Raw genomic sequence first — 15,644 nt, forward strand, 5'->3', positions numbered from 1 at the left:
TGGACCTGTAGATACAAGTAGTTTTACTATTAAATCCCATGACAGCTGACAATCCTGTCGATGCACTATCCAAAACATTTCAGAATTTGGGAGGGTTGTCAGCCCGTCTGCACACTCGGCCGTGCCGGGGCGCCCGCCTGCACACTCGGCCGTGCCGGGGCGCCCGCCCGCACACTCGGCCGTGCCGGGGCGGGGAGCCTGTCTTTCGGTGTGCTTTCAGTTTTAGGAGAGCAGTTCCCACTTTCTGCATCTTCCCTTTCCTGTCAGGTTTCTGTTACAATGTGTCATTCCAGCTCCTTTATTCCACATACCACAGATTTTCGTGCCAAACTTTTTGAACTATTTCCAAGCAGCTTGTAAGCAGCCGGCTCACCCCGCAGTGTCCCGAAGCTGCACTGGATGACTCACACGCCTCACGGTGGGATCATCGATCCATCCCACCAGTAATAGATGAGGCGAGCAGCTCCCAGAGGGTTAATCTGCGCCGAGAACCCTGTAGTGGCGCAAACATGAGAAATGCCACGGCCAAAGCAAACAGCAATGAGCACGGAACAAGCTACGGCTCCTGGGAGGGAAATGCGAGTCTTAGATACGCAGCTCAGCAGCACACAGGGGATCAGATGCAACTTATGGTATCCCACATGAAGGGCTTAGATACACAGCTCAATACAGTACCACTTCTACTGTCAAGTAAGATATCTAATCCAATCATGAGCTGCTGCATCTCATCCTATAGCATTGGCTGAGATACACAGATCAGCAGGTCGCATCACATAGTAGAATTAGATGCACAGCTCAGCAATATACATGACAGGCTTAGATACACTGCTCAACTAACGGTATCCCACATAGCAGGATTAGATACACAGCTCAGTCTATATCATAGGCTGAGATACAGTGGCTCAGCAGACATTCACACCGGATGAGTTGGGTATCTAATCCTAAAACTAGTGATTCCGTCTGCTAAATCTTAACCTATGATACTCTCTGCTGAGTATCTAAGCCCATGTACCAGAATATATTCTGGTACATGGGTTTAGATATTCAGCAGAGAGTAGCCGAGTTATGCATCTAATTCTGTGCTGAGATACATCAGCTCAGTATCACATGTGGTAGGATTAGATACACCACCGTATCCACCTTCTCTTGTCTGCTCCTCATGGCTTCCTACAGCTAAAACTGATCAGTCAGGGCAGTATCTCATCCGGCCAGGAAAGTATCCGAGCTCGACCTCCATGTCCTCAGGAGCGCGCCTCTGAGCTCAGATCCCATCCCCCGGGGTGGGCACGGCCCAATCACAAGTCATTTGTCTTAGCCTCATTATTTATGCATCGATAATGGACGGATGCACATAAATTACCATATTAATGAGGCGGCGTCAGGACACCGGGTCACAAAGAACCAGAATAGCAGGATTATTATAAATAAAGAAGAACCTCCTTCCCATTAGATTCAGACATTACTAATTTGGGGCCACAAACACCCAACACAACGCTTACACCCGTCCATCAGAAGCAACAAAGAGCACAACACTATAATGGTTCCTCAGGGGCGGAGCCAGGTTACTCCACCCCTAATCACAGATTCCTAATCACACCATCATCTCAAGAAATCGAAAATTACTCAAGAACCCTCCATATTTGGCTTTATAGGGTGTTACACACCCGTCCAAGCTCCAGCTTCGCGCTTCCCTCAGGTCTCCTAAACATTAGGTTAACATGATACTACACCGCGCATCTCTGATGTCTCTCCTGGGACTTTTCAGGGGTGCCCGGCTACACACCCGCCTCTGCCGCCCAGGGGCGCCCGGCTACACACCCACCTCTGCCGCCCAGGGGCGCCCGGCTACACACCCACCTCTGCCGCCCAGGGGCGCCCGGCTACACACCCACCTCTGCCGCCCAGGGGCGCCCGGCTACACACCCTCCTCTGCCGCCCAGGGGCGCCCGGCTACACACCCTCCTCTGCCGCCCAGGGGCGCCCGGCTACACACCCTCCTCTGCCGCCCAGGGGCGCCCGGCTACACACCCTCCTCTGCCGCCCAGGGGCGCCCGGCTACACACCCTCCTCTGCCGCCCAGGGGCGCCCGGCTACACACCCTCCTCTGCCGCCCAGGGGCGCCCGGCTACACACCCTCCTCTGCCGCCCAGGGGCGCCCGGCTACACACCCTCCTCTGCCGCCCAGGGGCGCCCGGCTACACACCCTCCTCTGCCGCCCAGGGGCGCCCGGCTACACACCCACCTCTGCCGCCCAGGGGCGCCCGGCTACACACCCACCTCTGCCGCCCAGGGGCGCCCGGCTACACACCCTCCTCTGCCGCCCAGGGGCGCCCGCCTACACACCCTCCTCTACCGCCCAGTGGCGCCCGCCTACACACCCTCCTCTACCGCCCAGTGGCGCCCGCCTACACACCCTCCTCTACCGCCCAGGGGTGCCCGGCTACACACCCTCCTCTGCCGCCCAGGGGAGCCCGGCTACACACCCTCCTCTGCCGCCCAGGTGCGCCCGCCTACACACCCTCCTCTGCCGCCCAGGGGTGCCCGCCTACACACCCTCCTCTGCCGCCCAGGGGCGCCCGCCTGCACACCCCTTGCTGCATTTTCAGCTCATGTCCGCGCTGATCATCAGAACTAATCCTTAGCGGATCCATCTCATCTAAACTGTGTGTTAGGAAGTTTTATTTGCTCACAGGCCCCGCCCCCACTTAATGTATATCACGCACAACCCCGGCCTAAACCCAATTACATACAGTAATTAAATGCGACAGCAGGATAGGTACTCCTACTACACCCAGACCCGCTATGTGGGAGACAGTGACTAATGGCGGAATTATGAGTATTACTGGGAATTACACAAAGCAGAGACTCTGCCCCCTGCTGGACCTATGGCTTAGGCTACTTTCACACATCCAGCTTTTGGGATCCGGCGGAGTGCGGCGAAAATGTCCCAAACCGGATTCCGCGATATGTCGTGCCGGATCCGTCTTTTTCCCCATCGGGATATATTGTTGCCGGATTACGCCGCATTATGAAGTGGCGCGTCTGGTTTTTCCCGGATCCGCCGCAAAGTGCCGATGCGTCATGTTGAAAAAACGTAGCAGGGAACGTTCTTTTCCATCAGGCGCAATGCTGCGATAATGCTAGTCTATGGCAAAAAAGCCGAATCCGGTGGCGGCTTTTACATTTTTCGCCAGAAAAACTGAAGTCTGAAAGTAGCCCAACCCTGCAAGATGCGGCAGCGTTTTTGTCTCTCTCTCCAGACCATACCTGTGCGCGATGCTCCTTTAAATCTGAGCAACACCGTATCCGGCCACGGAAAGGAATCCGGTGTCAGCGGCACATCCCGGATCCGCGACTTCGGCTTTTCATCACACGGCGCCGGAGTACAAAAGACGGATGTGTGAAAGAAGCCTTACACACGGCCTGTGGGGTCCATCACCGCTGGATCTTACTGTGCTTATCACTAGTCACTCGTGGGCTGCGCGGTAAGTGCGGGGAAGATGCGTCAGCCACTCGCTCTGCGAGAAAAAGAAGATCTCTGAAGGACAAAGCCATAGCTAACAATGTAACAGGGAGAGACAACGAGCGAGTGACAGAGGAGCAATCAGCAGATACCAGGAAATACCCGGGACTAGTAACTATGGATCCTCCACAGTACCACTCCTCCTGTATATATACACTGCACAGTACCACTCCTCCTGTATATACACTGCACAGTCCCACCCCTCCTGTCCTGTATATATACGCTGCACAGTACCACTCCTCCTGTATATATACACTGCACAGTCCCACCCCTCCTGTATATACACTGCACAGTCCCACCCCTCCTGTCCTGTATATATACGCTGCACAGTACCACTCCTCCTGTATATATACAATGCACAGCACCACTCCTCCTGTCCTGTATATATACACTGCACAGCACCACTCCTCCTGTCCTGTATATATACACTGCACAGTACCACTCCTCCTGTATATACACTGCACAGTACCACTCCTCCTGTATATATACGCTGCACAGTACCACTCCTCCTGTCCTGTATATATACAATGCACAACACCACTCCTCCTGTCCTGTATATATACGCTGCACAGCACCACTCCTCCTGTCCTGTATATATACACTGCACAGTACCACTCCTCCTGCATATACACTGCACAGTACCACTCCTCCTGCATATACACTGCACAGTACCACTCCTCCTGTATATATACGCTGCACAGCACCACTCCTCCTGTCCTGTATATATACACTGCACAGTACCACTCCTCCTGTATATACACTGCACAGTACCACTCCTCCTGTATATATACAATGCACAGCACCACTCCTCCTGTATATACACTGCACAGTCCCACCCCTCCTGTCCTGTATATATACACTGCACAGTACCACTCCTCCTGTATATATACGCTGCACAGTACCACTCCTCCTGTATATATACGCTGCACAGTACCACTCCTCCTGTATATATACAATGCACAGCACCACTCCTCCTGTATATACACTGCACAGTCCCACCCCTCCTGTCCTGTATATATACGCTGCACAGTACCACTCCTCCTGTATATATACACTGCACAGCATCACTCCTCCTGTATATACACTGCACAGTACCACTCCTCCTGTCCTGTATATATACGCTGCACAGTACCACTCCTCCTGTATATATACACTGCACAGTACCACTCCTCCTGTATATATACACTGTACAGTACCACTCCTCCTGTATATACACTGCACAGTACCACTCCTCCTGTATATATACACTGCACAGTACCACTCCTCCTGTGTATATACACCGCACAGCACCACTCGTCCTGTATATATACACCGCACAGTACCACTCCTCCTGTGTATATACACTGCACAGCACCACTCCTCCTGTATATATACACTGCACAGCACCACTCCTCCTGTATATATACACTGTACAGTACCACTCCTCCTGTATATACACTGCACAGTACCACTCCTCCTGTATATATACACTGCACAGTCCCACTCCTCCTGTATATACACTGCACAGTCCCACTCCTCCTGTATATACACTGCACAGTCCCACCCCTCCTGTCCTGTATATCTACACTGCACAGCACCCCTCCTGTCCTGTATATATACGCTGCACAGTACCACTCCTCCTGTATATATACACTGTACAGTACCACTCCTCCTGTATATACACTGCACAGTACCACTCCTCCTGTATATATACACTGCACAGTCCCACTCCTCCTGTATATATACACTGCACAGTCCCACCCCTCCTGTCCTGTATATATACGCTGCACAGTACCACTCCTCCTGTATATACACTGCACAGTCCCACCCCTCCTGTCCTGTATATATACGCTGCACAGTACCACTCCTCCTGTATATATACAATGCACAGCATCACTCCTCCTGTATATACACTGCACAGTACCACTCCTCCTGTCCTGTATATATACGCTGCACAGTACCACTCCTCCTGTATATATACACTGCACAGTACCACTCCTCCTGTATATATACACTGTACAGTACCACTCCTCCTGTATATACACTGCACAGTACCACTCCTCCTGTATATATACACTGCACAGTACCACTCCTCCTGTGTATATACACTGCACAGCACCACTCCTCCTGTGTATATACACTGCACAGCACCACTCCTCCTGTATATATACAATGCACAGCACCACTCCTCCTGTATATACACTGCACAGTCCCACCCCTCCTGTCCTGTATATATACACTGCACAGCACCACTCCTCCTGTGTATATACACTGCACAGCACCACTCCTCCTGTATATATACAATGCACAACATCACTCCTCCTGTATATACACTGCACAGTACCACTCCTCCTGTCCTGTATATATACGCTGCACAGTACCACTCCTCCTGTATATATACACTGCACAGTACCACTCCTCCTGTATATATACACTGCACAGTACCACTCCTCCTGTATATATACACTGCACAGCACCACTCCTCCTGTATATATACACTGTACAGTACCACTCCTCCTGTATATATACACTGCACAGCACCACTCCTGTCCTGTATATATACACTGCACAGCACCACTCCTCCTGTATATATACACTGTACAGTACCACTCCTCCTGTATATACACTGCACAGTACCACTCCTCCTGTATATATACACTGCACAGTCCCACTCCTACTGTATATACACTGCACAGTCCCACCCCTCCTGTCCTGTATATATACGCTGCACAGCACCCCTCCTGTCCTGTATATATACGCTGCACAGTACCACTCCTCCTGTATATATACACTGTACAGTACCACTCCTCCTGTATATATACACTGCACAGTCCCACTCCTCCTGTATATACACTGCACAGTCCCACCCCTCCTGTCCTGTATATATACGCTGCACAGCACCCCTCCTGTCCTGTATATATACGCTGCACAGTACCACTCCTCCTGTATATATACACTGTACAGTACCACTCCTCCTGTATATATACGCTGCACAGTACCACTCCTCCTGTATATACACTGCACAGTCCCACTCCTCCTGTATATACACTGCACAGTCCCACCCCTCCTGTCCTGTATATATACACTGCACAGCACCCCTCCTGTCCTGTATATATACGCTGCACAGTACCACTCCTCCTGTATATATACACTGTACAGTACCACTCCTCCTGTATATACACTGCACAGTACCACTCCTCCTGTATATATACACTGCACAGTCCCACTCCTCCTGTATATACACTGCACAGTCCCACCCCTCCTGTCCTGTATATATACGCTGCACAGTACCACTCCTCCTGTATATATACACTGTACAGTACCACTCCTCCTGTATATACACTGCACAGTCCCACCCCTCCTGTCCTGTATATATACACTGCACAGTCCCACTCCTCCTGTATATACACTGCACAGTCCCACCCCTCCTGTCCTGTATATATACGCTGCACAGCACCCCTCCTGTCCTGTATATATACGCTGCACAGTACCACTCCTCCTGTATATATACACTGTACAGTACCACTCCTCCTGTATATACACTGCACAGTACCACTCCTCCTGTATATACACTGCACAGTCCCACTCCTCCTGTATATACACTGCACAGTCCCACCCCTCCTGTCCTGTATATATACACTGCACAGCACCCCTCCTGTCCTGTATATATACGCTGCACAGTACCACTCCTCCTGTATATATACACTGTACAGTACCACTCCTCCTGTATATACACTGCACAGTACCACTCCTCCTGTATATATACACTGCACAGTCCCACTCCTCCTGTATATACACTGCACAGTCCCACCCCTCCTGTCCTGTATATATACGCTGCACAGTACCACTCCTCCTGTATATATACACTGTACAGTACCACTCGTCCTGTATATACACTGCACAGTCCCACCCCTCCTGTCCTGTATATATACGCTGCACAGTACCACTCCTCCTGTATATATACACTGTACAGTACCACTCCTCCTGTATATACACTGCACAGTACCACTCCTCCTGTATATATACAATGCACAGCACCACTCCTCCTGTATATACACTGCACAGTCCCACCCCTCCTGTCCTGTATATATACACTGCACAGTCCCACTCCTCCTGTATATACACTGCACAGTCCCACCCCTCCTATCCTGTATATATACGCTGCACAGCACCCCTCCTGTCCTGTATATATACGCTGCACAGTACCACTCCTCCTGTATATATACACTGTACAGTACCACTCCTCCTGTATATACACTGCACAGTACCACTCCTCCTGTATATATACACTGCACAGTCCCACTCCTCCTGTATATACACTGCACAGTCCCACCCCTCCTGTCCTGTATATATACACTGCACAGCACCCCTCCTGTCCTGTATATATACGCTGCACAGTACCACTCCTCCTGTATATATACACTGTACAGTACCACTCCTCCTGTATATACACTGCACAGTACCACTCCTCCTGTATATATACACTGCACAGTCCCACTCCTCCTGTATATACACTGCACAGTCCCACCCCTCCTGTCCTGTATATATACGCTGCACAGTACCACTCCTCCTGTATATATACACTGTACAGTACCACTCCTCCTGTATATACACTGCACAGTCCCACCCCTCCTGTCCTATATATATACGCTGCACAGTACCACTCCTCCTGTATATATACACTGTACAGTACCACTCCTCCTGTATATACACTGCACAGTCCCACCCCTCCTGTCCTGTATATATACACTGTACAGTACCACTCCTCCTGTATATACACTGCACAGTACCACTCCTCCTGTATATACACTGCACAGTCCCACCCCTCCTGTCCTGTATATATACGCTGCACAGTACCACTCCTCCTGTATATATACACTGTACAGTACCACTCCTCCTGTATATACACTGCACAGCACCACTCCTCCTGTATATACACTGCACAGTACCACTCCTCCTGTATATACGCTGCACAGTACCACTCCTCCTGTCCTGTATATATGCACTGCACAGTGCCACTCCTCCTGTATATATACACTGCACAGTACCACTCCTGTATATATACACTGCACAGCACCACTCCTCCTGTATATATACACTGCACAGTACCGCTCCTCCTGTCCTGTATATATACACTGCACAGCACCACTCCTCCTGTATATATACACTGCACAGTATCACTCCTCCTGTATATATACACTGCACAGTATCACTCCTCCTGTATATATACACTGCACAGCACCACTCCTCCTGTATATATACACTGCACAGCACCACTCCTCCTGTATATATACACTGCACAGTCCCACTCCTCCTGTATATACACTGCACAGTCCCACCCCTCCTGTCCTGTATATATACGCTGCACAGTACCACTCCTCCTGTATATATACACTGTACAGTACCACTCCTCCTGTATATACACTGCACAGTCCCACCCCTCCTGTCCTGTATATATACGCTGCACAGTACCACTCCTCCTGTATATATACACTGTACAGTACCACTCCTCCTGTATATACACTGCACAGTACCACTCCTCCTGTATATATACAATGCACAGCACCACTCCTCCTGTATATACACTGCACAGTCCCACCCCTCCTGTCCTGTATATATACGCTGCACAGTACCACTCCTCCTGTATATATACACTGTACAGTACCACTCCTCCTGTATATACACTGCACAGTCCCACCCCTCCTGTCCTGTATATATACGCTGCACAGTACCACTCCTCCTGTATATATACACTGTACAGTACCACTCCTCCTGTATATACACTGCACAGTCCCACCCCTCCTGTCCTGTATATATACACTGTACAGTACCACTCCTCCTGTATATACACTGCACAGTCCCACCCCTCCTGTCCTGTATATATACACTGTACAGTACCACTCCTCCTGTATATACACTGCACAGTACCACTCCTCCTGTATATACACTGCACAGTCCCACCCCTCCTGTCCTGTATATATACGCTGCACAGTACCACTCCTCCTGTATATATACACTGTACAGTACCACTCCTCCTGTATATACACTGCACAGCACCACTCCTCCTGTATATACACTGCACAGTACCACTCCTCCTGTATATACGCTGCACAGTACCACTCCTCCTGTCCTGTATATATGCACTGCACAGTGCCACTCCTCCTGTATATATACACTGCACAGTACCACTCCTGTATATATACACTGCACAGCACCACTCCTCCTGTATATATACACTGCACAGTACCGCTCCTCCTGTCCTGTATATATACACTGCACAGCACCACTCCTCCTGTATATATACACTGCACAGTATCACTCCTCCTGTATATATACACTGCACAGTATCACTCCTCCTGTATATATACACAGCACAGTACCACTCCTCCTGTCCTGTATATACACTGCACAGTACCACTCCTCCTGTCCTGTATATATACACTGCACAGTACCACTCCTCCTGTATATATACACTGCACAGTACCACTCCTCCCGTCCTGTATATACACTGCACAGTACCTCTCCTCCTGTCCTGTATATATACAGTGCACAGTACCACTCCTCCTGTCCTGTATATATACACTGCACAGTACCACTCCTCCTGTCCTGTATATACACTGCACAGTACCTCTCCTCCTGTCCTGTATATATACACTGCACAGTACCACTCCTCCTGTACTGTATATATACACTGCACAGCACCACTCCTCCTGTATATATACACTGCACAGTATCACTCCTCCTGTCCTGTATATATACACTGCACAGTACCACTCCTGTCCTGTATACATACACTGCACAGTACCACTCCTCCTGTATATATATACTGCACAGTACCACTCCCCCTGTATATATACACTGCACAGCACCACTCCTCCTGTATATATACACTGCACAGTACCGCTCCTCCTGTCCTGTATATATACACTGCACAGCACCACTCCTCCTGTATATATACACTGCACAGTATCACTCCTCCTGTATATATACACTGCACAGTATCACTCCTCCTGTATATATACACTGCACAGTATCACTCCTCCTGTATATATACACTGCACAGTACCACTCCTCCTGTCCTGTATATACACTGCACAGTACCACTCCTCCTGTCCTGTATATATACACTGCACAGTACCACTCCTCCTGTATATATACACTGCACAGTACCACTCCTCCCGTCCTGTATATACACTGCACAGTACCTCTCCTCCTGTCCTGTATATATACAGTGCACAGTACCACTCCTCCTGTCCTGTATATATACAGTGCACAGTACCACTCCTCCTGTCCTGTATATACACTGCACAGTACCTCTCCTCCTGTCCTGTATATATACACTGCACAGTACCACTCCTCCTGTACTGTATATATACACTGCACAGCACCACTGCTCCTGTATATATACACTGCACAGTATCACTCCTCCTGTCCTGTATATATACACTGCACAGTACCACTCCTGTCCTGTATACATACACTGCACAGTACCACTCCTCCTGTATATATATATATATACTGCACAGTACCACTCCCCCTGTATATATACACTGCACAGTACCACTCCTCCTGTATATATACACTGCACAGCACCACTCCTCCTGTATATATACACTGCACAGCACCACTCCTCCTGTATATATACACTGCACAGCACCACTCCTCCTGTATATATACACTGCACAGTACCACTCCTCCTGTATATATACACTGCACCACTCCTCCTGTATATATACACTGCACAGTACCACTCCTCCTGTCCTGTATATATACACTGCACAGTACCACTCCTCCTGTATATATACACTGCACAGTACCACTCCTCCTGTCCTGTATATATACACTGCACAGCACCTCTCCTCCTGTATATATGAAGCGCACAGTACCACCTCTCCTGTATATATACACACTGTACAGTACCACTCCTCCTGTATATACACCGCACAGTACCACTCCTCCTGTATATATACGCTGCACAGTACCACTCATGTATATATACACTGCACAGTACCACTCCATGTATATACACTGCACAGTACCACTCCCCCTGTATATACACTATATACACACTCCACAGTACCACTCCTCCTGTATATATAGACTGCACAGCACCACTCCTCCTGTATATATACACACTGCACAGCACCACTCCTGTATATATACACTGCACAGCACCACTCCTCCTGTATATATACACTGCACAGCACCACTCCTCCTGTATATATACTGCACAGTACCACTCCTCCTGTCCTGTATATATACACTGCACATTACCACTCCTCCTGTATATATACACTGCACAGTACCACTCCTCCTATCCTGTATATATACACTGCACAGTACCTCTCAGCCCGTATATATACACTGCACAGCACCACTCCTCCTGTATATATACACTGCACAGCACCACTCCTCCTGTATATATACACTGCACAGTACCACTCCTCCTGTCCTGTATATATACACTGCACAGCACCACTCCTCCTGTATATATACACTGCACAGTACCACTCCTGTCCTGTATATATACACTGCACAGTACCACTCCTCTCCTGTATATATATATACACTGCACAGTACCACTCCCCCTGTATATACACACTCCACAGTACCACTCCTCCTGTATATATACACTGCACAGTACCACTCCTCCTGTATATATACACTGCACAGCACCTCTCCTCCTGTATATATGCAGCGCACAGTACCACCTCTCCTGTATATATACACACTGTACAGTACCACTCCTCCTGTATATACACACTCCACAGTACCACTCCTCCTGTCCTGTATATATACACTGCACAGTACCACTCATGTATATACAGTATACACTGCACAGTACCACTCCTCATGTATATACACTGCACAGTACCACTCCCCCTGTATATACACTATATACACACTCCACAGTACCACTCCTCCTGTATATATACACTGCACAGCACCACTCCTGTATATATACACTGCACAGCACCACTCCTCCTGTATATATACACTGCACAGTACCACTCCTGTCCTGTATATATACACTGCACAGCACTCCTCCTGTATATATACACTGCACATCACCACTCCTCCTGTATATATACACTGCACAGTACCACTCCCCCTGTATATACACTATATACACACTCCACAGTACCACTCCTCCTGTATATATACACTGCACAGCACCACTCCTGTATATATACACTGCACAGCACCACTCCTCCTGTCCTGTATATATGCACTGCACAGTGCCACTCCTCCTGTATATATACACTGCACAGTACCACTCCTGTATATATACACTGCACAGCACCACTCCTCCTGTATATATACACTGCACAGTACCGCTCCTCCTGTCCTGTATATATACACTGCACAGCACCACTCCTCCTGTATATATACACTGCACAGTATCACTCCGCCTGTATATATACACTGCACAGTATCACTCCTCCTGTATATATACACTGCACAGTACCACTCCTCCTGTCCTGTATATACACTGCACAGTACCACTCCTCCTGTCCTGTATATATACACTGCACAGTACCACTCCTCCTGTATATATACACTGCACAGTACCACTCCTCCCGTCCTGTATATACACTGCACAGTACCTCTCCTCCTGTCCTGTATATATACACTGCACAGTACCACTCCTCCTGTCCTGTATATATACACTGCACAGTACCACTCCTCCTGTCCTGTATATACACTGCACAGTACCTCTCCTCCTGTCCTGTATATATACACTGCACAGTACCACTCCTCCTCTACTGTATATATACACTGCACAGCACCACTCCTCCTGTATATATACACTGCACAGTATCACTCCTCCTGTCCTGTATATATACAATGCAAAGTACCACTCCTGTCCTGTATACATACACTGCACAGTACCACTCCTCCTGTATATATATACTGCACAGTACCACTCCCCCTGTATATATACACTGCACAGTACCACTCCTCCTGTATATATACACTGCACAGCACCACTCCTCCTGTATATATACACTGCACAGCACCACTCCTCCTGTATATATACACTGCACAGCACCACTCCTCCTGTATATATACACTGCACAGTACCACTCCTCCTGTATATATACACTGCACCACTCCTCCTGTATATATACACTGCACAGTACCACTCCTCCTGTCCTGTATATATACACTGCACAGTACCACTCCTCCTGTATATATACACTGCACAGTACCACTCCTCCTGTCCTGTATATATACACTGCACAGCACCTCTCCTCCTGTATATATGCAGCGCACAGTACCACCTCTCCTGTATATATACACACTGTACAGTACCACTCCTCCTGTATATACACCGCACAGTACCACTCCTCCTGTATATATACGCTGCACAGTACCACTCATGTATATATACACTGCACAGTACCACTCATGTATATACACTGCACAGTACCACTCCCCCTGTATATACACTATATACACACTCCACAGTACCACTCCTCCTGTATATATAGACTGCACAGCACCACTCCTCCTGTATATATACACACTGCACAGCACCACTCCTGTATATATACACTGCACAGCACCACTCCTCCTGTATATATACACTGCACAGTACCATTCCTGTCCTGTATATATACACTGCACAGCACTCCTCCTGTATATATACACTGCACAGCACCACTCCTCCTGTATATATACTGCACAGTACCACTCCTCCTGTCCTGTATATATACACTGCACATTACCACTCCTCCTGTATATATACACTGCACAGTACCACTCCTCCTATCCTGTATATATACACTGCACAGTACCTCTCAGCCCGTATATATACACTGCACAGCACCACTCCTCCTGTATATATACACTGCACAGCACCACTCCTCCTGTATATATACACTGCACAGTACCACTCCTCCTGTCCTGTATATATACACTGCACAGTACCACTCCTGTCCTGTATATATACACTGCACAGTACCACTCCTCTCCTGTATATATACACTGCACAGTACCACTCCTCTCCTGTATATATATATACACTGCACAGTACCACTCCCCCTGTATATACACACTCCACAGTACCACTCCTCCTGTATATATACACTGCACAGTACCACTCCTCCTGTATATATACACTGCACAGCACCTCTCCTCCTGTATATATGCAGCGCACAGTACCACCTCTCCTGTATATATACACACTGTACAGTACCACTCCTCCTGTATATACACACTCCACAGTACCACTCCTCCTGTCCTGTATATATACACTGCACAGTACCACTCATGTATATACAGTATACACTGCACAGTACCACTCCTCATGTATATACACTGCACAGTACCACTCCCCCTGTATATACACTATATACACACTCCACAGTACCACTCCTCCTGTATATATACACTGCACAGCACCACTCCTGTATATATACACTGCACAGCACCACTCCTCCTGTATATATACACTGCACAGTACCACTCCTGTCCTGTATATATACACTGCACAGCACTCCTCCTGTATATATACACTGCACATCACCACTCCTCCTGTATATATACACTGCACAGTACCACTCCCCCTGTATATACACTATATACACACTCCACAGTACCACTCCTCCTGTATATATACACTGCACAGCACCACTCCTCCTGTATATATACACTGCACAGCACTCCTCCTGTATATATACACTGCACATCACCACTCCTCCTGTATATATACACTGCACATCACCACTCCTCCTGTATATATACACTGCACAGTACCACTCCTCCTGTCCTGTATATATACACTGCACATTACCACTCCTCCTGTATATATACACTGCACAGTACCACTCCTCCTATCCTGTATATATACACTGCACAGCACCACTCCTCCTGTATATATACACTGCACAGTACCACTCCTCCTGTCCTGTATATATACACTGCACAGCACCACTCCTCCTGTATATATACACTGCACAGTACCTCTCAGCCTGTATATATACACTGCACAGTACCACTCCTCCTGTCCTGTATATATACACTGCACAGTACCACTCCCCCTGTATATACACACTCCACAGTACCACTCCTCCTGTCCTGTATATATACACTGCACAGTACCACTCCTCCTGTCCTGTATATATACACTGCACAG

General features: G+C 48.4%; 1 protein-coding gene across 5 annotated transcripts in view; it reads right to left on the bottom strand.

The window, feature by feature from the left end:
* Positions 1–15,644, bottom strand: part of GAS7 (growth arrest specific 7) — a 161,906-nt gene that overhangs the window by 126,955 nt on the left and 19,307 nt on the right. The window contains exon 1 of one of the 5 annotated variants that reach the window (XM_073579767.1): positions 3,268–3,398. The exons of the other annotated variants lie outside the window; for them this stretch is intronic. The gene's annotated coding sequence lies outside the window, so the exon portion shown is untranslated. Of the gene's footprint in view, positions 1–3,267; positions 3,399–15,644 lie in introns of those variants that run through there. 5 annotated transcript variants of the gene reach the window in all.

Source organism: Dendrobates tinctorius, unplaced genomic scaffold (assembly GCF_039654945.1).
Source record: "Dendrobates tinctorius isolate UK_male_01 unplaced genomic scaffold, ASM3965494v1 ptg000063l, whole genome shotgun sequence".
NCBI lineage: Eukaryota > Metazoa > Chordata > Amphibia > Anura > Dendrobatidae > Dendrobates > Dendrobates tinctorius.